General features: G+C 38.5%; 1 protein-coding gene and 1 long non-coding RNA gene across 5 annotated transcripts in view; one reads left to right on the top strand and one right to left on the bottom strand.

Annotated features, from left to right (window-relative positions):
- The window catches only part of Fbn1 (fibrillin 1), a 222,372-nt gene that overhangs the window by 194,053 nt on the left and 4,198 nt on the right, over window positions 1–24,121 (bottom strand). The gene's annotated exons all lie outside the window — the stretch shown is intronic.
- On the top strand, window positions 35–22,543 carry LOC144377746 (uncharacterized). Its single transcript, XR_013438789.1, has 3 exons — window positions 35–232; window positions 5,249–5,362; window positions 21,691–22,543. It is a non-coding gene; the product is annotated as an uncharacterized LOC144377746 (long non-coding RNA).

Genomic DNA, 24,121 nt, shown 5'->3' with positions numbered 1-24,121 from the left:
TTTTGCAATCAATTATACAAACTAGAGGCTGTTCCAAGGTTTGCTAGCATAAATACTGTAGTTCCACAAGCATAAGCCTCTAAACACAAGATCATAGCTAAAGTATATTTATTTCTCAGTCGAGGGGCACTCACACATTCTCCCTCCACACGCAGACCATAGGCAGTGGCATGGAGCCCTCCTGCAATTCCTCTGAATTCTCCTTCCACCTCTTGCAGGATTGAAAACCAAGGTAAGGTCTTTGCTCTGTCCTTTACTCTTTTCATAGCCCAGAAAGCCTGGATCACTGTGCAGCACACAATATACACATACACGGTTCAGACTGACTGATGCCAAGATCAGAAAGAGAACTAGGAAGGAAGACGGAGGTGCCAGGGAAAGGTCCCTAACTCCACGCCCAGCAGCCTGGGGCTGCCCCAATGTAAGAGGGGAAATAACTGGAAAGAGGCTTATTATGTGTATGACTTTAGGGCCTCTCTGAGTCCGATTTTATTTTCTGTACAGATCGGGATAATAAACTTTTTGCCTTGTCTACTATGGGAGACCATCCTCACACGTGACTGAGTTAACTCCCCGGCTGGGTGTGAGGCACTCAGTTGTCTACATGCAAGGTTTCATGTGTGAAAAGGACAATGTGTGTGCAGCACAGATGATCATCATGATGGGATCGTCTTCCAGTGTGAGCTCCTACTCGTCCTCTCACTCAGCCAAAGGAACTACAAAGGATTCTATCGGAGAAGCATTGTATTGAGGATTCTAAGCCAATGTTCTCAACCCCTTTTCCATCCTGTGAAAAAGTAGTGTCCCAAAATCAGTGTCCAGAGCTTTCTGGGAAGACTCAGAATCCCAGAAACAGTTGTGAGAGAAGATAGGGTAGAAGGATAGGGCATGTGGACGGAGACACTCAAAACTTCCAAATTTTATGAAATTTCTCTCAATTTGAAACGATAATCCAGGCCAAAGTCAACTGCCTCAAACCTTCCCACCAAAAGCCAGTATAACAGTTCCCCTGGATCCAGTCCAACCCCAAAGCAAATCCTGGAATCGCTTCACAGAACCCCTGGGCCTTCACAGGGTGCCCTGTGGCTGCAGTAACTATGTTTTTCAAACAAAAATCAGGTCATATTGTCTGACAAAAATGAGCGTATTTATGGAGTAACAACACATATAACAGGGTGAAAAAGCTAACAGAAAAGGGTCACAAATCAGTCATTTCAGTCCTCCAAAGTAAGATATGCATAAGAATTCCCAAAAGTACCTGGAAAATGATAGTACTATGAACTATAAAATATCTTTATTTTTTTTTGCAGTGTTTAGAATCAATTTACAGCCAAAACATGGAAGATCTTACAATTTATTATAGTTACAAAATAAAATTTCACAGTGTAAAAGCAATGACACAGATAGATGAACAAACTAGAAAATGAGTTAGGAGGAGGCGGGGGCAGTTGACACAAGAAAGAGTTTATTACATAGTGTTTTAAAATACCCAATAAGTAAAGTTCCTACTGCAATTATTTTAAAAAATTAAGAAGAGAGAAAAAATATAGCTCTCTTGGTGATAAGTCCTCACCTTTCATAGCAATGGGTACTGTCTAAACACAGAAGTGCAAGCATAGTAGATGGTGCTGTAGAGATAAAAAGGAGAAGAACTCAAAACAGAAAGGATTAAAACCAGCCTTAAATGATGAGAACGAGGAGAGCAAAAGGAGCTTTCTTTTGCTTTGTCATCTAATGCCCATTCACAAAATTTGTGCTTTTACACTTAGACATCCATATTTTAAGGCAACATTACTTTAAAGTATGACTATCTTATCTTTCAAACAGAATGCTTTCACAGTTTCCCTTTCATTAGTATATTCCATTTTCATTTTACCCCACTTCTTAAAATTCTATATAATTTTAGATTGTGATTGTGTTTGCATCTCTGACTTTTTCATTTTATAACTTTATCTTTTCTAACTAGTGATATATCATTTAATTTTCAATTGTTTCAATCAACAATATCATATGACAATGACTTTTACTTTCCCTGACATTCTTTAGCAGTGTTAAACACTATTACATTGTGTGGCTCAACAAAAAGTATTAGAAAGATCTACAATTTCTCCCCTGCTAATTTTGGTCTTCAGAACTGCAAACTCACGGAACTCATTCAAACAAGCTGGGTGGCATTTCTTTCTACAGAAAGAAAATAGCTCTAATTCTAGAAATAAATGAATGTCTTATTTAAGTTGGAAAGCAGTAAAACATGTAAAGTCTGAAGGAGACATGCTGGATTACTTCCATTATAAAAGACTTTATTCTAAGATTTCAGTACAAACAGCATTTATGAAGAAGATAAATTTTTAATAAAGTTACTCTTTTGTATAAATAAGAGTGTATCATTCACACCATTTTCTCTTCCTTTTCTCCTCAAAAGCCATCTCCACCAACCCATTCCCCCAAAAAAGTCAGAGTTAAAACTCTACCTAGTAGCAGTAGTATTTAGTAAATTAAAGAATTAATATTCAAAGGGAAAAGATTTTTGTATGCATGAGGATTTGAACCCAAGGGCACTTAACCACTGAGCTACATCCCTAGTCCTTTTCTATTTTTTATTTTGAGACAGGGTCTCACTCAGTTGTTTAGGGGCTCAGTAAATTGCTGAGGCTGGCTTTGAACTTGAAATCCTTCTGCCTCAGCCTCCCAAGTAGCTGGGATTACAGGCACGCGCCACCATGCTTGGCAGGGAAAACAACTTTGTGCTAAATGCTAAAGATACTTTCCTTCATCCTCATTGCAACTCTTTGAGATAAGTTCTATTGCTATTATCTTTTACACTGTGGAAACTATGGCTTAGGAGGGATAAACTAAGTAGCCCAGGTCCCATAGCTTGGAAGTACATAATGGGGCTGGGAACTCAGGAAACCTGAATTACATTCTTTAAACCACTATGTCAGAGCAGAGGTTCATTTTAAAAGACAAGATGATATTTCACCCACTAGCATTTGTAATGACATGAGTAATAAAAACTACACAACATCCATCAATAGACTAAAGATAAAGCATATTTTGTCTTTTTAACCTGTATTCTAACAGTCCACAGGGCAAAGGAGTTAGTTCATATTACACTTTACCACTGTTACATTTTTTTTTAAAATAGCCAAGTTTTCATCTGTAACTTCTCTTACCAATTACTTTAAATTTTGTGCTCTGTAACAACCCAACTCCATCACTCTGGGGGATGGGTGAGCCTCAACAGGCTCAATATTTGGATCCGGTTCAGACACAGCACTCAGAGATTGTGTGGGCTAACTAAAGCCTCTCTCGATGGAGCAAACAGCTGGGCTGTACCACATCTGACCACATCATTGCAAGAATTGGCCTCTGTGCAAGATGTCTGCAGCATGTCCACATTCCTTAGCCAGAACCCACTTCTGCAAGTTTGGCCTCTCATATAGCAAGATAGCCTTTCTGCTTCTTCTCCCAAGTGCAAACTCCTTTTCAGACAAGGTTGGGGTAATAAAAACAAGGTCGGGGGCTCTTATTTCATATGTGAGAGTTTCCCAGGCTGCGTAGTGATTAAAACCCTGGGCAAGGAGAACACTAAGCATCAGATAAAGGCTAATGAGGTTGACCCTGCTCCATGAGTAGCCTGCTTTTTGATCTTTCAAGGGAAAATGACAGTTGACCTCTAGAGTATAAATGTGAAGGGATATCAAAATGCCAAGTCCCTCACAAAAGAAAAGGCACCCAAAAGCTCATGTAATATGTTCCAAGATAATACCTTAATAACCCACTATTCCAGAGTGAAAACACTTTCCAATGACAAAAATGTGATAGGTCACAGGACAATTATAGGACCAACACATATGGGCTCTATATATTGTTAACTACACATCATGATTTTGATTTTGACAAACTTTTATCAAGATTAAAAAAAAAAATAGAAAGAAAATCCCTGAGTGCTGTCTGCTGAGGGTTCCTATAATTCTTCAACAGACTTTGCAAACCCACCCCCACCTTTGTTTTAACACCTTCATTCTGATCCTCTTTGCTAAAGGCAGAGGTCAAGTCTCTCAGCAATGATTTGAATACCACGTGTGACTGTCCCAGCCCGTCTGCCAGTCACAACAACTAGAGGAATAAAACGTCAAAAACCCTGGTAATGAAAACAACTTCTGTGGCCTCCTCAAGCTTCAGCTGGGCTCTGTAGATCACAGACTCAGTTTGGGATTGTCTGGCTCAACACTGGCGGGGACGCAGGCAATCCTGGTTTTCTACTTTGAAGATGCAAGCCAGCCAACCTCGATAGCCTACTTCATGCAGTTTTTCTTAATAAAAATAATCTAAAAAGGAACGTAAAGAATAGTTCATACCCTGGTTTTCCAAAGTTTTATTATTTCCTTGCTTTCTCCATCACCAGTAGACTAGTGACTTCATTATCATTTCCTCCAAACCAAGAAGAATCTGTTTTTTACTCTTTTCTCTCCCCTTTTCTTCCCTCCCTCTCTTCCTCACCTCTCCTTTTCTCTCTCCTTTGTCCTTCTCTCTGATTCATTCATATTCTCTCCCTCCCCCCTCCTATGTTCAGTGCCTGTTTTCAGAGCATACAGAATCAAATGTCTTGTTACCACTTTGAACTCACTGTACCAGCTTTCCGTGGTTCATCTTCCTGTGTAATCAGTAAGTTCATCACCACACACACAACAGGTACACAACTGATCAAGTACCTTGCCCACAAGCATAAAGCCATTAGCCAATCAATGTTTAATGAGAACCTATTATGTACCAAGTACTCTGTCAGACAAGAAATGAAAGTGACTAATAGCACATCTAATTCTCAGAACTTGGTTTCTAGACCAATTCGCCACAAAAAGTACCAGAGACACTGGGAGAAACAACCAATTCTAAGACTGGAAAGGAAATACACAAGATGAGTCTATAGCATCTTGCAGTTACAGAGAGTAAGAGAGTGCTCCGCAAACAAATACTCACAATGACCAGGAAGTGGCAAGGGACAGGAGCCAAGTAAAAGAACTCTGGATGCCCAGAGCTAGAAATTCTGAGCAATAAAATCACAAAAGTAACATTGGATTGTAGACCAAATTAGAAAATACATATCCATGAGTTCATGCTCATAAATAAATGATTGAATAAATGTATAAATGGGAGAAAAGTGATGAATCTCCTGTGCTGGTGCGTTACAAAGCCCGATGGTCTGCCTTTGAGATGATGAAGCATGACGCCTACTCCTTACATATAGGTTGCACATTCTAATGTCCATCCAAAGAGCACAGAATGGAAAGGAGAGAAAAAAGCAACATTACAGAGGAGAAACCGACAAAGACTACGTCAGCCAGGTGATCCAGGTTTACAGGTAAGGTCATTTTGATACTATAAACCCTGGAGATGATGTGATGAAGCCCAACCTCAGTGGTCTTCTTCCCAAAACCCATAATCCCAGTTTAATGGTGACAAAAACATCAAAGAATTCCAATTAAGGCTCATTCTTCGAAATTTCTGACCAGCACTCTACAGTACTGCCAAGGTCATAAAAAACAAGGACAGTCTGAGAAACTGTCAATAGCCTGGGAAATCTTCACAACTAACTATAATATGGCATCCTCAAAATGGAATCTTGAACATAAAAATGACTTCAGGGGAAAAAACTAAGGAAATGTGAGAATCAAGAATAGACTTTGAGGGCTGGGGCTGGGGCTCAGTGGTACAGCATTTGCCTTGTATGTGTGAGGAACTGTGTTCAATTCTTAGCACCACATACAAATAAATGATTAAAATAAAGGTCCATCAACAACTAAAAAAATATTTTTTTAAAAAGAATAGAGTTCAAAATAATGAGGATGTATCCATGCTGGTTCACAACGGTGACAAATGTACCATGGTAGTATAAATACTAACAACTGTGGGCACCAGGCATGCCCTCCACCCCACACATGGAGAGAGCTGAGGAAACAGAAAGCTGAAAAGAGAGTTCCCCAAATCTGGGAGGTCAATTTAAACTGACAGCCAATTTACATCCTGTTAGAATCTTTTATAGGAGACTGGAACATGTGCTTCTATGTGTTTTTCTTTGAGGGGGGTGGATTTAAAGCTCAAAAAGCCATGGGGTGTACTATAACAGGAAACAAGACATTGAAACACCAAGACCAGAAGCACAGATGTTTAAAGAACATCTGTGCCCGGCAAGTCCTGACTCCTCTGAGGCATGAGGCACTTCATGCTTCTGATCTCTGGATTAGATATCACTAAGAACCCAGGATTCTGCTCAGATGGATAAACCACCTGAGTGGCTCCCCAAACTCCCTAATAGCAATGATTTAACTTGCTGGCTGACTTTGCATTGGACCTCCTTTCTGGAGAAGGGATCTGTCTCTGGCCTGCTAGCATCCTTGACTTGTTGTCAAGGATGTAAAAGGTGCTCCCATTAAATATATGGAGAGAGGTGTTATTTATTTCTAAGTTGGAACTACTGTTTGACCCTTTAGGGATGAGAAAAGGCACCCTCAAAACAAAACGAACAAACACACACAAAATGGCACATCTCAGATTTGTGTTTCTTGAACATCTGAGAAAATCTGACCAATGACATCACAAAAACACGGTGTTTTGAAGAACTGCTTCCCAGAACTCTGCAACCTTCCCTGACTTTCCCCATGAGTTCAAACTACCATGACATTTTCTTTGACTGGGATATTTGCTCTATTTTATTCAAGCCAAAGCCACAATGTACTTTTCCAAAGGGTAGACAAAATTATAGAAATGATTAAAAACACAAAACAAGTGAAGCAGGGTGGGAATACAGAGCTTGTGCAGTGAGGCAGGTTGGGGTGGTGTCATGGAATTCACTCCCCCTCACCTCCTTGCTATCCCTCACAGAAGCAATGTGGGTTTGAAACCATGATTCTCACCACTTCCCAGAAATCCTCAAACCAAGAGTTCTGTCCCGGGAGATAATATCTTTTGAATGTTCTGGCAGCCTCAGGAAAACCAGCCAATGGGGTCAAGAGTAGAGGATAGAAGTGGGTTCTCAGGATCTAGGAGTGCAAGGTGATTTGATATGTTAGTTTTGAATACTGGCAGCTCCCAACTGACAAACAGGTAAGCTCTAAAATTTCATTTCTACACATTGGTATTTAGAAGTTGGAATGGCCTTTCCAACAGAAACAATGTTAATAGGTGGTGGTTTAGTCCCCAAGCTAGTCAAATAGCGGTCTCTAGGCTACATTATCAGCTAAATAGGTCATTGTGGGCTGGTCTGGGAACCTGACCACAACTTAAAAATGTTGTTTTATGGGGAACATTCCACAGCAGGCAATCTGAAGGAAACTTGGCCATGAAAACCCACCATGCCTCAGCTGTAGTAAGCTGCCCAGTGATCTGTAGAACCCAACACCTTAAACTCAAGCAACCCCACACAGTCCTAAGAGGGCAGCCAGCCCTAGGTACAACACTCTCCCCAACCCCAAGCAGAAGACCAATATGACCAATATGGAATATCCATAAGGCCATAAATTAGGGACTGAAAAAGTTGTAGGATGTTCTAAACTTCTAAACCTGATTTATTTTAAAGACCAAAAGATCCCACCCTGCCAACAACTGTAATACAAAATCAGCACCCAGACCTAGCTCAAAGACCAAGAGTTTAGTGAACTATTTCCTAAAAGAGTGGTTTCCAGATGAGGCAAAGAAGTAAGTCAGTTTTGAACCTTATTTGGTGGCTTCATTCCAAATTATTCAAGCATTTCAGATCCCCTGGAACTGGATAATTACCCTCTTTTGTAATGGGGGTTCCTTAAAGACAGTTCAGATTTATCTTTGTAACCTCAGTTGCTAACACAATATCTAAATCTTAAGTGGTAAGTAAAGATTTAGGGTTTCAAACATACTTCCAACTAAGACAACATATGCAAGCAAGAATTCTATCACAATAGTATTTAATTTACTGGAAAGGTTTATAAGAAATAATAAAGGAAAAAGATAATTACTAGTAAGAAATCAATGTCATTTCATTCACTGTGTTTTAGTTTTAGAAAATTAAAATTAAAAAATAAAATGCAAAACAAAAGATAACCCATCAGTGGAATACATGAAGTCTGAGAGTATAATTCTTCCACACTACAAATGCATCACTTAGAAACTTATATCTCAAAAGCCTTCCATATTTTGTAGCTCAAACTCATGTATCTTTTAGCTCAGACTTTACTTCATAGCTGTCAACAGGCAACAGATCTTTTAAAACATTTCTCTACCAAACCCTTTCATCAAAGCAGAAATAACACTGTTGCTAAGAAACTAAAAAGTAAAAAAATAAAGAGAGAGAGATCATTGATAAATTTTAAGTTTCTAAAGAGTCAGAGAAAGTTGGGTAAAAGCATAGAGCTTTGGAGGTCATTCACTGAAATTAGTATTTCCTAATATTAGGGGTATAAAACTTGACAAGCTTTTTTTTAAAAAATTTGCAATTGAAACTAGGTTGCAAACATTTATTTCTAAGCATACAGATATCTGGAAATTTTTAAATAAAATAACCTAAATGTGAAGGAATATAATTAAGTCAGTAGTTTATCTAGTCCATGTGAAGTCATACTGTAAAATAAAAATAATTAGCCATTCTCAGAGAGCTTTATAATTTACAAAATGATCATGCAAATTTCCCCCAAAACCCTATCAAGAAAATGTAATGCTGTATTCATTTTCAAATGAAGAAACTGAAAAGCAGAGAAGTGAAGTAATCTTTCTTCTGCAAAGGTTACCCAAAGGAAACATGTCCTAAATCACTAATTTTTAAAAAAGGGAGAATTTATGAATAAAACATTCCAAGATTAATGCTAACGATTTCTAGATTGAAGATCAGAAAGATGTTTGCATAAATACCTCAAAGAGAATCTGTTCTCTTTTTTATAAACTCATTTGTACAACATTTTTTGTGCTCTGGTTTTCCTTTACCAGTTCTGCAAAAAATAAAAAATTTAAAACAAATCTTACAAAATATATTGGGAGAGAGAGCTGATCCTGAGTTAGCTTCTGCATGGTGAGAATCCTGTCCTGCTTCCTCTCATAAAAACACCAGTCATCTCTTAACATGTCCAGTATTTGAGAATGGGGAGCAATATAACAATTAAAATGTAGATAATTTGAAACCTACTCAGAGCAGACCTTGAAATATGTGCTGTACGTACCCTTGAACATGGGTGTGTCTCGTCTTTTGAAAAGCAGTTTCTGAAGCAAAATCATCAGGCAATACCAGCAAACATCTGAGATAGCCCTGAAGACAATGAGTTACACAAAGGCCAAAGGCCAAGGTGACCCAGATGGTCCTAAAACCTCCAGTTTCACAGTCTGTAACTTAAGGAAGAGGTTGCGGCAACCCTGCTCATCCCCACCTCCAACATAGCTCTTTCCTGAAATCCAGTCCAAAGGATTTCCCTCTCAGCCTGACTGGTGCCAACACTGTCCTCTCAACCCCTTTCCACTCTGGGGATGGTGACAGTGTTTTGTGTTTCAAGCTATAATTAAGTAGAATGAGTGCTAAATGCCAGTGCAAGCTTCAACCTAAGGAGCACCTAAGGTGGATGCTGTCGCTGTCATATGCCAGGTCTACTTCCAAATGTACCTATGATGTTTCTAATCCTTTGCAGCAGCCCCTGACGACAAACTAAAATCTTGTTCTCGAAACCAGAGAGTTTTATTGCACCTAATAGAAATGAACCTGGCCTTAGGGGACCACAGTGACCTTCCATGACATGAAATGCATGCAGACAATGCACCTTTCACACACGCACAAGCACACACCAATCCTCACCAGCACTCAGAGAGAAGCTGTTGGGGCACCGGGTGGACCACTGGTTTTCAGAACCTTTCATTTGAACTGCTAAAGTTATATTCAGGCCAGTTTCTTAAATAAATGAGCATTCCTGAGGAAGACATGCTGAAATGAGGGTACAAACATTCCCTTCTGAACATTAGAAGATCTGAAGATGTCTTTTTCTTTCCACCAGTAGTGCAAAATCTTACCAATTTTTCATAATGTCCTTGCCTGGAACTCCTTAAAATAACACTGAGTGTTTCCATCTTGACTTGCATAAAATAGTGTAGGATAAGGGCAGAGTTATAGATCTTTGCAGAATTATTTCCTTCCTTGTCTGCTCCCTCAAGTGTCAGGACCATTCTGTGTGAATTGTCCACAAGTGTCTCCCTTATAATAGCCAATCCTTCCTATTAGACATTACCTAATTTTTCTACAACCCTCAAAGACATAGATCAGAAAAAGCAGACCCAGCAGCACTGCAGACATTGCTGGCTGTGAAACTTGGGTGTAAATTCAGAACTAGGTATAAAACTTTACAGCGTAAGTAAATAAATAGTGAAAAACTGAATTAAAATATTTCCACCCTGGGGCTTTAATAAATTAGTGAGTTTAGGCAATGAGCACCAATGGCTGCTAAAGTCACAAATAGAGAAACTAGTGGTTGTAAATGTGCCTCAATGTGCCTCCAAATGAAATGACACTTTCCCCTTATCAAGATTCTGAGATGGATAGAACTTTTAGCCATAGCTAGCAATTCACAACACACACAGGAGACCAAGGAACATGGTAAGCTCCACGCCAGAGGAGTGCAGTTGTCACTGGATTATGAGAAACTCTACAGCAGTGTACCCAGATGTGGCCCAAGGACTGGCCAGTGCTGATTCACACACTAGATATTACTAGTCTTTAATGAGAAAAGGAATATAAGTAGAATGTAAATTATTTTATTGCCTCCTTCATTGATAAAGTCTTGCTATGGAAAACACATAAGCTGAGCTAAATAGTGCACTTAATAAAATATTGAATTTATATCTATGCACAAGTTTCTTGTCTTCTTCCAGACTGGTGACAGTTTGTAGACTCACATCTTGAGAAGCACTGCTCTACAGGACATGACCAATTTCTTTAATAAATAAATATATTTTAAAAAATTTTAAAAGATATCAATCAATTACAAAATACAGACTTCATTTGGATCCTGAATTGAATGAACTATGTCAAGAAAATCAAATAAAATTTATGAATCAGGTGCAGCATTACACACCAGTAATCCCAGTGATGCAGAGGCTGAGGTAGGAGGATTGCAAGTTCAAAGTTAGCCTCAGCAACTTAGTGAGGACCTAAGCCACTTAGCAAGACCCTCTCTCAAAAAATGAAAAAGGTCTGGGGATGTGGCTCAGTGATTAAGACCCAGTGCTGCTGGGTCTGCTTTTTCTGATCCATGTCTTTGAGGGTTGTAGAAAAATTAGGTAATGTCTAATAGGAAGGATTGGCTATTATAAGGGAGACACTTGTGGACAATTCACACAGAATGGTCCTGACACTTGAGGGAGCAGACAAGGAAGGAAATAATTCTGCAAAATATATATATATAATATATATATATATTATATATATTATATATATATATATTATACCAGGGATTGAATATTAGATCATATATATGATCTAATCAGGGAAACGTACCAAATCATCGACAATACTAAAAGATTAATGTTAATCTTAAATGTAATAATGCTGTTGTGTTTATGTTTCCTAAAGAAGCCTTATCTTTAGAGATATATATTAAATGTTTAAAAATGAAAGAATTTTTCAAGAATTTGCTTCAAAAGAATCTGTGGCACAGAGGAATAGATGAAACAAGACCGCCAATTAATTGATAAATGCTGAAGCTGAAGCATCATTGCATCCCTCTCTCCAGTCTTGTAGGTATCTGAAATTCTACATTAAAAAACTGAATAAAACAGACAACAGCAGGATCTGGAAGTCCTGATGGGTAACATCACACCACACTTCAGTTTTCTTTTCTTCATTCACTTGATGAACCACTTGCATCTATTAATATACCTTCATGTTCCTCAGAGGGACAAGGGCCCAGACATGGAGATAATAACAATCCAATTCCAGCATGTTTGCCATCTTGAATAAGTGGCCAGGGCTGGCCAGTGTTTATGTGAATTTCAAATATCCAACAGCTATGAAATAAGGTTAATATTCACTAGATGAGGAATCCAAGAACAAATGGCTTAACTACACTCATGCAAATAATTGAGCTTAATAATAATTGAGATTCCCTTGGGCATTACACTACTTTCTGACATGATTCATTTTCATAAGTATACTTCATCTTTTTGACAAACAAACCCATCAGGTAACAAAAGATGCATCTAAGGGAAAAATTTGAGGGGAAAGGTATCGATTCGTATTAGGTCTGTAAGTGCTGAATTTTGGCTTTTCTGTACACAAATGCCAGGATTCTTATACTTATAGTCATGGGAACTATGAAATGAGGGGAGGAAATTATTCAGCAAGGAATCCTGGTATGTTTTCTGAGCCTTCCATGTGTGAGAATGTGTGTTAACCTACTTTCAAGAAAAGTCCAAAAGCAACTGAGCAGATGAGTCAGTCTGAGGTCAAACAGACCCTGTTGTCTTGCTGTCACATGTTCGACAATGTCTACATTAAATTGGAATTGCTTACAAAAGGAAAAAAGGGTCTGCATATTCCTGTAAAATTCCTGAAAGGTTTTCAAAACTTTAAAAAGAAACATTTATTTTATTTGAGGTTTATTTTTCTCCTGGGAAGTGACTGGAGCCCAGAAAGTACCTGATATTTATTTGTTTTTATATTTTTGCAGTTTTTATAAACTTTGTATTTGTGGTGGTATGATTTACCCCAAGCAGAAGAGCCACATTTGGGAAGTTAAACATGTCTAATGGCAAATAGAAAACTAACCATTATCTGTTTAAGCCACTCCTTATTTAAAATGGTTTTATTTTTATAGGCTGTGAATGAATATGAAGCAAACACAACTTCTTAGAATTTGTTGCCAATCAGTTAACCAGAGGTTGGCATGTAGGGTGCAGAGTACAGGGACTCTTCCAAGCTTTGCCTAAATTAAGATAATGCATGATTTGTTCCAGTTTCCCAGATGTTCAATATTTAAGATCTCTCTGAAAGTCCACCCCCATTAAAATCAAAATGGAAATCATTAAAAGAAAAATGAAGATATAAAAAGATTTTTAATTTCTGAAGAGAAATAGGGCATGGAAGAAAAAACAAGGAACAAGAATCCCTTTGTACCAAATGAGCATTGTGTTGCTACATGGCTTGAAGCCAAAGAAAGGGGATACTCAGCTGGAAAGTAAGGCTCTGCTTCTTCTCAGGGGTGGCCAAACTGCGTCAGCCTGGCCCCAATCACACAAGTGGGTCCTGCTCACAAATTACCCTGAGAGACAGGGATAACCAAGTGAGTGGAGGTTTACCCACCTAATACCCCTTCCCCTTCCTTTCTAACCAAACTCTTCTTTTTTTTTTTTTTTTTTTTTTTTTTTTTTTTTTTTTTTTTTTTTTTAAAGAGTGAGTGAGAGAGAGGGGGACAGAGAGAGAGAGAGAGAGAGAGAGAGAGAGAGAGAGAGAGAGAGAGAATTTTAACATTTATTTATTTTTTCTTAGTTCTCGGCGGACACAACATCTTCTGTTGGTATGTGGTGCTGCTGAGGATCGAACCCGGGCCGCACGCATGCTAGGCGAGCGCGCTACCGCTTGAGCCACATCCCCAGCCCCCAAACTCTTCTTGATTCTAAAAGCTTAGTAGCCATTCCACATGGTTCAGACAGGACTGACACATGGCTCAGTCTTTTGGCCACCATGATGTGCACATGATCAGAGAAGTACCTGAATTCTCCAGGAGATGTGATGTGGGAGTTCATCTCCCTACCTTAGATCTGGGGCTGGATGGTCCTGAAGCCTGGAATTGCCAGTAATCATCTTGTCTACCTGATCATAACCAAGTCCTTACACTAATAAAGGCAGACAAAGTACTTTTCAATAATGACCAACCATCTTGCTACAAAACAGTCCTAACTCCCAGAATATTTCTTTGCACTGCTGCCAAAAAGAGTGGTTCTCATCAGTCCTTCCGTTTCCTAATATCTAAATTCTTTCACAGAAGCTCTTGAAGGAGGGGAAAAGGAAAAAAGTACTCACTAGGAAGGAGACGAGGCCTATTTGCTAGATATGCCAATTAAAAGAGTAAAATTTCTTTGGAAAAGTTCAGGGGAATATATTAGTTCATTTCCCAATAAAGGTAACACAACTGTGGGGAGGGGGTGGAATCTAAAAGTAAAAACTTATGTACATACTACCTTTAAATATAACCAGATCTGCATAGAAAAAGAATGTTTCTATTAAAATTGCATTGAAAAAAATGTTTTAAATACCAAGTTTGCTTCCTATGTTTCTGAAAATAACCAGTTCCAAGAAGAGAAAAAGTGAAGTATGTGATATTCAAATACTAGTGATTATCCAGTATTTGGCTCTGGCCATAAAAGAAAAGATCACATTTTGTATGACTCCATTCCCCATTCTCCTGACCTGTAATAGCACATCTTAACCATCACAATCAAACATGTCAGGCACTGTACTAGGAACCAGAAATGTACTCCCATGAATTCTTGGGGCAATATAGAAGAGTGTGTGTCATAATCCTGTTTACAAGTGAATAAATGAGACTTTGAGAGGTCAAGCCACTTGTCTGAGGTTTCTTCCTAGTAGGTGATGGAGCCAGGATTTGACCCCAGGCATGCACACCCCCACACACACACTTCAAGCCTCCCTGAAAACATGGCCAATGTTCATTGAAAACGATTCCTCAGTCCTTTAAAATACAGTCCCACAAGCAATACCACTCTACCCCATGACCCACAACCAGGCTCAAATAGGAAACAGTGTGAGGTAATTATAGCATATACCCCAGCCACTAGCTCTGGGTTTTTATGACTGAACTGCCAAATAGCTTCTAGCCAGCTCTTCAGGAAATGTTCAGACACTTTCTCAGATTCCAGCTAAAACATCAACTATGTGGCCCTGGGGAGTACAGAGCTCACAGGGTGGTAATGGGATATAAAATTTGCAAACTTGAGGTCAGTGGCCTAAACTCTGGGGTGTGAAGCAGCAGCAGTCCATGAAAGATTAAAAACTATTTGTCGACTTGAAGGTTCATATCAAGTTCTTCATTGCAAAGCACTTATTCTCGTCACCTCCGACATTAACCCCCTCAGTAAAGGGAAAGCTATTCTAAATGGTGGTTTTGCCTACAATCACTGGAAAGAAGAGAATAGTATCAGTAGGCTTCACACAAGATGTTCATTCTGAGAATTAAACAGTCAGTCCAATTAAAACACATCTAATACTCAATAAGTAGTTGTCATTTGGGTTATGCAGATGTTCTACAAATTTATTTGGGGAGATGATATAGGAGAAAAGGCAAGAATTCAAGAAATTCTTTCATCTTGGCATACTTATTGCATGGAATCTAAATGTGTAAGTTAGTACATGGATAACTTAGTCATCAAGTTATAAAATAAGAGACTGAGCTCAAACACAGATCCAGAATTGCCTTGGTGCACCTCGGAACATTTCATACCTTAACTGTCAATTAGAAGTGTAAGATCATCTGTGGTAAGGGCTCTCAGAAAAGACTCCTACTTCTCTCTCTGATCCCCCATTGCTACCTCACTAGCAATAACCTCCCCGGAAAAGTCCCATCCCATACAACCCTACTTAATCTGGAAAGCTTCCATCAATAGAAGGGTACCATTATGGATCCAAAAGCCTACTACACAGCGACACCCCCGCCACCAAGGACTGACCACTGAATCACTGATCACATCCTCTAAAGCCAAATAAATGAGAAAAAGAAAAGCACCCCTGCCTACGTTATGTGGATGGTTTGCTTACATCAAGCTCAGTGGAGGACTTGCAGAGAGCAGCCAGCTGTCCAGGATATGAACACAGAGAGGCACCATCTTCTACCCAACACCACACTTCCGCTTAAATCAGCTCTTGACACCATGTGACTTGGCTTCCCTAACTATGAAGCACTTTATAATGAACCTTCTCTGGCTCTGGCTTCAGCATCTATGAATTTCTAAAATCTGTCCAGTGGGATAGGTTTAACTCTCATTTGTAATATTTTTGTGAAGATGAAAGATCTGACTATGGAAGAAGACCCGAGTCAGGGCTTCAATTACAAAATAAGAAAAAGAGCATTTGAAAGATATTCATCAAAGGTACAAACCTATTAGGGTCTGATTACACACTCTGATAAATTAGCACTGAAGGGATAGGGGAAATTATGGACAATCACCATCATCCATGGGGCAAGAGGATACATCAAACTCTACATGGTATCTACACGGTACACAGTAAACGTGGATTAACCTGCTCTTCCACTGCATTCCTCTAAATGGTTTGATGGAACATTTTTTTCATATTCAAGTATCTGTCGTTCTGTCATGCTCTGACTCTCCCCTCAAAGCTCTCTGTCCTCTAAAGAGGCTGGTGAAGGGCTGAGGTCACTGGTACCAGGGCTTCGAGGAGAGAGGAAGCTTTCATCCACACTTGTGGAAACTCAGCACCTGCTCTGCCCAGCTCAGGTCCATGGGTGACAGGGCTCTTCATTCCAGCACCTCCTCCTCCTTTCTCTTCAGCTTCCTCCTTCCTTCCCCTAAAAAAAACCTTACACCAATTTTTCTTTTTGAAGACCCCAAGCTTCCCAGGTAAAATTTTTACATTTTACTCCAAATTTATTTATTTTCTTAATGTTTCAACTCTTATTTGATATTCTTACTCTCCTTGTTTTATTTGTAGCTCAGGTTTTGAAGGCACTTTAAAAATAGAAGAAAAAAGCCAGGCACAGTGGCACACACCTATAATCCCAGCAGCTCGGAAGCTGTGGCAGGAGGATCATGAGTTCAAAGCCAGCCTCAACAAAAGGGAGGTGCCAAGCAATTCAGGGAGACCCTGTCTCTAAATAAAATACAAAATAGGGATGGGGATGTGGCTCAATGATCAAATGCTCCTGAGTTCAATCTCCAGTAACCTCCCCTCCCACCCCCCCCCCAAAAAAAAACAGAAGAAAAAGATGAGACAAGAGAATAAAGAAAAGAAAAAGATAAAGATGACAATGAGAAAGAGGAAGGAAGAAAAAGAGAACAAACAAAAGACTAGATAAAACCCTGTCTCTGGAATACATTCACTTTATTAATAGATATTGCCATTGCCATACTTCAGTTCAAAACCATGAAATTTAGCAGACAGTGTATCCATAGGGCCCACATAAATCCTGTCTCCTGACACCAATATCATAAAATGGTGTACTATATTTGGACTTAGATGTGTTTGGATACTTATATTTGAATGTAAGTATGACTGATGGTCTAGGAATTCACAGCCCTTCAAAACACTGACCCGAATCACTTGTCTAACGGAGCAGTTCTCCTGCTCAGAGCCTGCTTGCTGTCTGGAATACATCTTTGGCTGGGAAAGGTGGAGATAGGGAATTTTCCTTTCTCCCTTCCGCTCTGAGGGGGCTGAATAAATATTCTCAGAGATTACTTTAGCCATAGAAAGCCACTTGAGTTGAGAAGTTAGAGAGCCACAAGAAACTTAAAACTAAGATTAAATACGGTATAGAAAAATCACAATCTAAATCTGACCAAGGTTCTAATCTAGTTTCATTCTACTAACAATGTGCTTAATTTGTGACAAAGCACTCAGTGAAAAAGTGCTTGCCTAGCATGTGTGAGGCCCTGGGTTTAATCCCCAGTACTGAAAAAAAAAAAAAAAAAAACCTACAAGGCCCTCTAGTAGAAGAGTTGAACTGTTTTACAATATCAATTCTATTAGCAACTGTATATCTATTTGGATTGTTATTATTAACTCCTAACTGAAAAAAAAAATGAGATGGCTGACACCAACAGACATATAAAAGTGAGGCTATTAATAGACATTTAAAGTAAAATTCCATATAGGGGAAAGGCAAAACATATCAAATACCCAAGTTAAATAAGTTAGATTATGCATTAAATTTATCAGAGTTTCTTAAAAGCTAAAAGTAAAAAAGGTAAGGAGTTTTATAATTTTTATATTCAAATAAAATGCATCAGTTTATTAGGAACTATAATCTTGTTCCTGATGTTTGAGTTCTTTAAATGCGGAAATGTGAATAAACTAAGAGCAATGCCCTTATCGCTTATCTAACAGGAGATGCTGTCACATTATTATAGAGCATTTTTCATTCTGAGGTCACAGCAGCAAAATACAATGAAGCATCCTCAAAAGAGAGCTCAGCTAATCTGACTAGACCAAGTTATAATTAAAAATTTAAATATATGATTATCCTTCTCAAAGATCCATTGCTTCACTGAGCTTTAGTCTCTAAAGATGGCCTCATTTATTTCTTCCTTTCCTTTAAGATGCCTCACATCAAAAGGCAGGGCATTAGTCCGTGCCCCTGAATCTAGGCAAGGCTGTGACTGTCACGCAATTCCAAGTCATGCAATTCAAGACTATTTGAAGATAGTTGGGTAGCTTCCACTTTCTTGCTCTTGGGAGATCCTGAGTTGCCATGTAAAAGGTCTAGCTTTGCTGCTGGAAAGATAATATACAGAGGCCAAGTGTAAAAGGAGACAACCTGACACTATATGCAGGAAAATCAAGGACAAGAACAAGCCCATTCAAGTCCATCCAGCCATTTGAGTCAGCAAGCACTCAACATGTAGGGTTCAAGCATGAGGCCAGGGGTCAGGAGACTGTAGTTCCAGAACCAGCCCAAACAGACACAAACCTTGAGCAAGGTTTACTTTGCATCTGATACTTACTTTCCCTATTTCGAAAAACATACTCAATGGCTCCATCCCCAGGGGCAGATCCAAGCCAGAGACTTCATGAAAGAGAGCTTCAAAATCTAGAAGGTTGGCGGCTGGGAATATAGCTTAGTGAAACAGTGCTTGCCTAGCATGTGTGAGGCCCTGGATTTAATCCCCAGTATTGGAAAACAAAACAAAACTAGAACACCCCCACCAGCGCAAGAAAATGGCTCCTTGCTTCTTTAGTCCCCTCATCCGTCTATCCATTTAGATAAATCATGCTAAAGCAAACAGAGTGGCAAACATCATGCATACATGAAGTCATGCTACAGCTCAATCCAGCCCAACATTGTGGAAAGCACAGACAAGATTCCCCACTGTGTCCTGTCTGAATTCCTGACCCACAGAATCATAAGAAATAATACGTCAGTTGTTCTAAGTCACTAAGTTTGGGGGAATTTATTACATAGCAATAAGAAAATCAAAACACTCACAAGTGAGAATAGCTGGTTGCATTGTACTGGGAAGCTAAGCATCGATCTTGTTCGCCTTTGGTTTCTCATGAATGGTGCTACGATGTCTTTGCATGTGACATGTTTAATGTGGACCAGGCAAGAGCTCTCCAGGTGCCTTCGCCCTTACTCTCTCCAGCCACTAGCCTCTTTTCTCTTCAGCCCCTCCCTTGCCTTAGCCAAGACCATCATACACTTTCATTCTGACTGCCCCACCCTCCTCCCAAGCCTCCCATCTCTGTCTCCCTGCTCTCTAATCCCAGTGTTTACACCACAGCTAGTGGGAAGATCTGATCATGTTCCCATCTTAGCAGCCTCTAATAGCTCCCCATCCTTACCTTTCATAAGCAGGAACATTATGTTTTTATTAGTACCTCTCTTATCCCAAACATCACTCTGAAGCTAAGCACAGGCTCACAAGGTCAAACTGCACAATTCCAGGGGCACTAGTCAGCAGACTACACTGGGGGCAACCCTGCTTGGAGCCATGCAGTGCAAACCCTGATCTCAATGTCCCAAGATCTCAAACACTTCATATCCTTTCCACTTCCTGCCTTTTTCACTCAAATGTTTCCCTTATTTCTCTCCTACTCTCCTCTAAGCTTTCATTTATATAATCAAACTTGTCAAGCCAATCAACCAAAACTGCTCACTATCTGATCATCAAAAATATTTACTGACCATCTACCACATGTCCAGTTGCTAGGTATCCCTAGAGATAAATAAGACAACAGAATCACTACCTTCAAGAAAGTCTCAGTCCTAATTGACTGTCAGTTTTTATCACATAGATCAGAGGCTGGTCAACTATTTCTTTAGAGGGCAAAGAGCAAATATTTCAGTTTTGCTGGCCATGCTCTCTGTCATAGTTACTCTGCTGCCACATTGCACAAGCAGAAAATCCATTAAAAAATGGGCATGATTTTGTCTCAATAAAATTCAATCTTCAAAATCAAAAGGGCTCAGTCCACAATTTGCCAACCTCGAGACTTTTAGTACTTGGAGCTTTCTGATAAAACCCATTCCCATTGTGATCTTTCCCTTGGCTTGTAATAGCATCTGTCTTCAACAATTGTTGGGCCTTCCCCACAGCAACAGTAGAAGAAGATTCTGGGGAAAGGAGGCATGAAGGATATGAATGAAAGAAATTCACCAGCTACAAGAATTATTGTAATTGAGCAGTAACATATATTGGTTAAGAGATCTAACTATGAAGCCAGATTTCCCAATTTTACTCCAAGTAAGTTTACACCCCTGAAAGAATTACCCAAACTCTGTGTCACTGTTTCCTCACCTGTTAAATGTGCAAAAAAGTTTAATGTCCCACATGAGGAACTTTGTATTAAAGAAATTAGTATTTGTAAAGTGCAATCATTAAGAGACAAATCAGACTTTGTTATTTTTTTTTACCCCAATTGCTTCAATTTAATGTAAAAATAGATGGATCTGAGTTCACAGGCAACCAAAGCAAAAAAGTTAAACAGAAAGCATTAAATAACTTATCTTACCAGTAAGGATTTAAGACATATTGTTTCCTCTGGCAAGAGAAAAACCATGTGCAATTCTATCTGAGAGAAATTTCTCACATGGGACATGAGAATAAGAGATTCCTGATGACATAATAAGCAACACCTTTGGCTCAGAACCCAGAACAATGTAGAAGGAGAATGTCGTGACTCTACCACCATCATAAAAAATCAAAATATGACATTAAAATATACTATATGTGCCAGGCAGATTCTCAAAAGTCTATAATCCCAACAACTTGGAGGCTAGGGCAGTAGGAATGCAAATTCAAGGTCAGACTAGGTAACTTACCAAGACTCTGTCTCAAAATTTAAAATAAAATGGTCTAGAGATGTAGCTCAGTGGTAGAGCACCCCTGAATTCAATCACCAGTACCAAACACACACACACACACACACTCACACACACACTCACACACACAATACATGTTCCATCCAAGGTGCCAGCTGGCTGTGACATTCTATGTTTCTTTCTGTGTTTTATCAGTATCATGGTAGAAATGAGAGAGAACATTTCTAATTTAAACACTATACCATTAACTATACTTAGGATTTGTAAACTAACACATAGCATATTAGGATTTTTTTTAATTTTAATTTCATAATAGGAATTTTAAGTGTAATTTTACCAATGGATTAGTCCTACATTATCATCCAATGGAATGAGAAACCAAAACCATAACGTTAATGGAGAAAGACAATTTTAGTATTAAGACTTTGTCTTTAGAACATAACCTCTGCATACCTCAGCTCTCATTTAAAAGGAAATTAATAAAATGACCCATCTTATATAGAGTTGTCTGGCACATAAATGTCATCTAAATATTACCTACTCTAGCTACAATTATTATTACAGAGGCTCTTGACTGTTCTGGATTTACAATTTTTTACTTTATGATGATGTGAAAACAGTAACTATTCATTAGAAACCATGCTTCAAATTTTGCATTTTGTTCTTTTCCTAGGCCAGTGAACATGCTGGTGCGATATGCTTTGCCGAAATGCGTGGCACCATTTATCAGGACAGAACCCCATTTTAAGTTCATCTGTTTTATTGACTACTAGACTACATGCCCTCCGCAACCTGCCTGTTGACTCCTGGTTCCTATTCTCCATTCTCCTACTTTCACTGCTCAGCCCCTCCAGGCTGAGGGGTATGATTCTGGCATTCCACAAGCTACATTTAGACTGGCATTCAATCAAGCCCTCCTGAATTAATGAACTCTGAAACTCCACTTAATGACGAGTTAGTGGTAAAATGCTTACAAGCGGACTCTTGCCTTTGATGATTTTACAAACTAATGGGAAAATCAAGTTTAATCATGGTGAAACACTAAACTCTCCTGTGTAAATTAGTCCTGTTATATTATAGATTTCAGTTTTCACAAAGAATTTCATGGCAAAAAAATTAGGTCACTAAGGTAGGCCCATTGCTATATTATTTTTTAGAAACAAAAAACTTGTTAAACTAGTTTATTTCTCTTTAAAGAAAACAGTCACATTAAAAATTAAAGGAAAAATGACCAGATTGTCCAGATAAGCTATTTGGTTTATTATATGAATACCCTAATAATTTATTTACTATTGTATTTGAGCCATGGGTATAATACTATAATTTTTAAGTTCTTCTGCTACAGAAGACAACAAAGGAATGTTTCAACAGTCTTTAAAATTTCAAGTAAGCTTGAAGAGATGTCTATACTTCTGTTTCCTTCAGCCCTCACCTTGTTTCATTATAGGTTGAGATGTTTTAATTAATTTGTGTTACCAATAATTTATGCAATTCTGTGAAGAATCTCAAATGTCTTAAATGCTACAAAAGAGTCACATAAATAAATATTTTATCTCTATCTTTTTGCTTAAAATGTGGAATTACTGAAACCTTCTATTCAGGAATATCTTTTTAAAATTGTGTCTCAATATTTTAGCTTAATTTTTTTGGTAAATACAAAATCAAATCATACCGCAGCATGAGTCTTTTCCCCCATATTTAATTATCAGCCCATCTGACTTCAGATGAAGTATTAAAGTCTTCTTTGTAAAGTTAAAATGGACTGTATAAAGTTTACAGAACTTTTTCTGTGTTCTCTGTTAAAGTTCTTTATTTTAATAGCAGACTTCTGTGTAATTAATCCCTTGGAGTTTGCCGTCACATAATCTACCCTGTGTATGAACTGTTCCATGTGTATTTTTCTGGTAACAAGACCTCTGGAAAAAGTAAACAAATAAACAAAGACCAAAAGGAATATGCATGAGGGTACAAACTACAATCAGGTCTCATATACTTATGAGCTGAGAAGAAAGGACAGAAGACTCAATCCATATTACTGGAGATTTAGGAAAAGGATGTCTTACTGTAAGGAATTTTTCCCTTTGACATGAAACTGCAGTATTTCCATATTTGGGAGCCAAAGCAATAAGGCAATCATAAATAAAGGGCATATAACTACTGCTATTCAAGTAGAGTTAGTTTTTTTTATGCATGTGTTTTTTTAAAAAAAAATACTGTACTGTCTCCCACACTTTTTACCTAATCACAGAAGTTTAGAACTTAGCTCTGAGAAAAATTCTTGTGAACTGAAATACAGACAAAGTTAGGATTTTATTATTTCTCCTAAAGTCATTTCACACGTGTTAAGCCATGCCCAAGGGAAAACTACTATACATTCACTATTTGAAAATATTTTTAAAACTTGCAAAATTCTTACTTGAAAATGGAGAAAAGCACAATTTTTTGCAGAGTGAATGGGGACCACACTCATATTTAAAAAAAAAAAAAAGGATTTCCTGTAAAAGCAGAAATTGGCGATTTAGTCTAAGAAAACAGAAAAAGCTGGGAAGAAACTTGAGGATGCTTAAATTTCCACTGTGGAACAAATTCTGCTGCCCACTGGAGGGGGGAAAAAAAAAAACACCTGCAACAGGATAGGAGGAAAGGAACATGAGCGAGGATGGAAGACATATCCAAGGAGGAAAGACAAGGCAGGTTCCTAGTTTATGAAGAGAAGGAGCTGAAAGGAAAGGAATATATATTTTTAAAATAGCAAGGCAAATTTTAGAGTCACTTGACACATCAGAGAAAAATTGGAAGGCAGTATTTCAGGGGGAGATTAGACCAGTGCACATCAGATACCAATGAGCTTAAAGCACCTTTTAGCCAGGGGAAATATTAGTGAGGTGCTGAAAGTTGCTGCCACCAACTTCACATCAGGCAGCTTAGGGGTTACAAATCACTTTCACTTCATAAACTATGCATCTCCATCAAAATGGCAAGCAGGTTTTACTGCAGTCAAAGGCTTAGTTTTGAAGCGGATAATATTTTAATGAGAAAAAATAGAAATTTCAAGCAGTAACTGGAAAAATGTAATACATAGCTGCTTTTCCTGATGATTTACA

Source organism: Ictidomys tridecemlineatus, chromosome 5, assembly GCF_052094955.1.
Source record: "Ictidomys tridecemlineatus isolate mIctTri1 chromosome 5, mIctTri1.hap1, whole genome shotgun sequence".
Lineage (NCBI taxonomy): Eukaryota > Metazoa > Chordata > Mammalia > Rodentia > Sciuridae > Ictidomys > Ictidomys tridecemlineatus.
The sequence above is the reverse complement of the archived record's forward strand: the minus strand, read 5'-3'. Positions and strand labels throughout refer to the sequence as shown.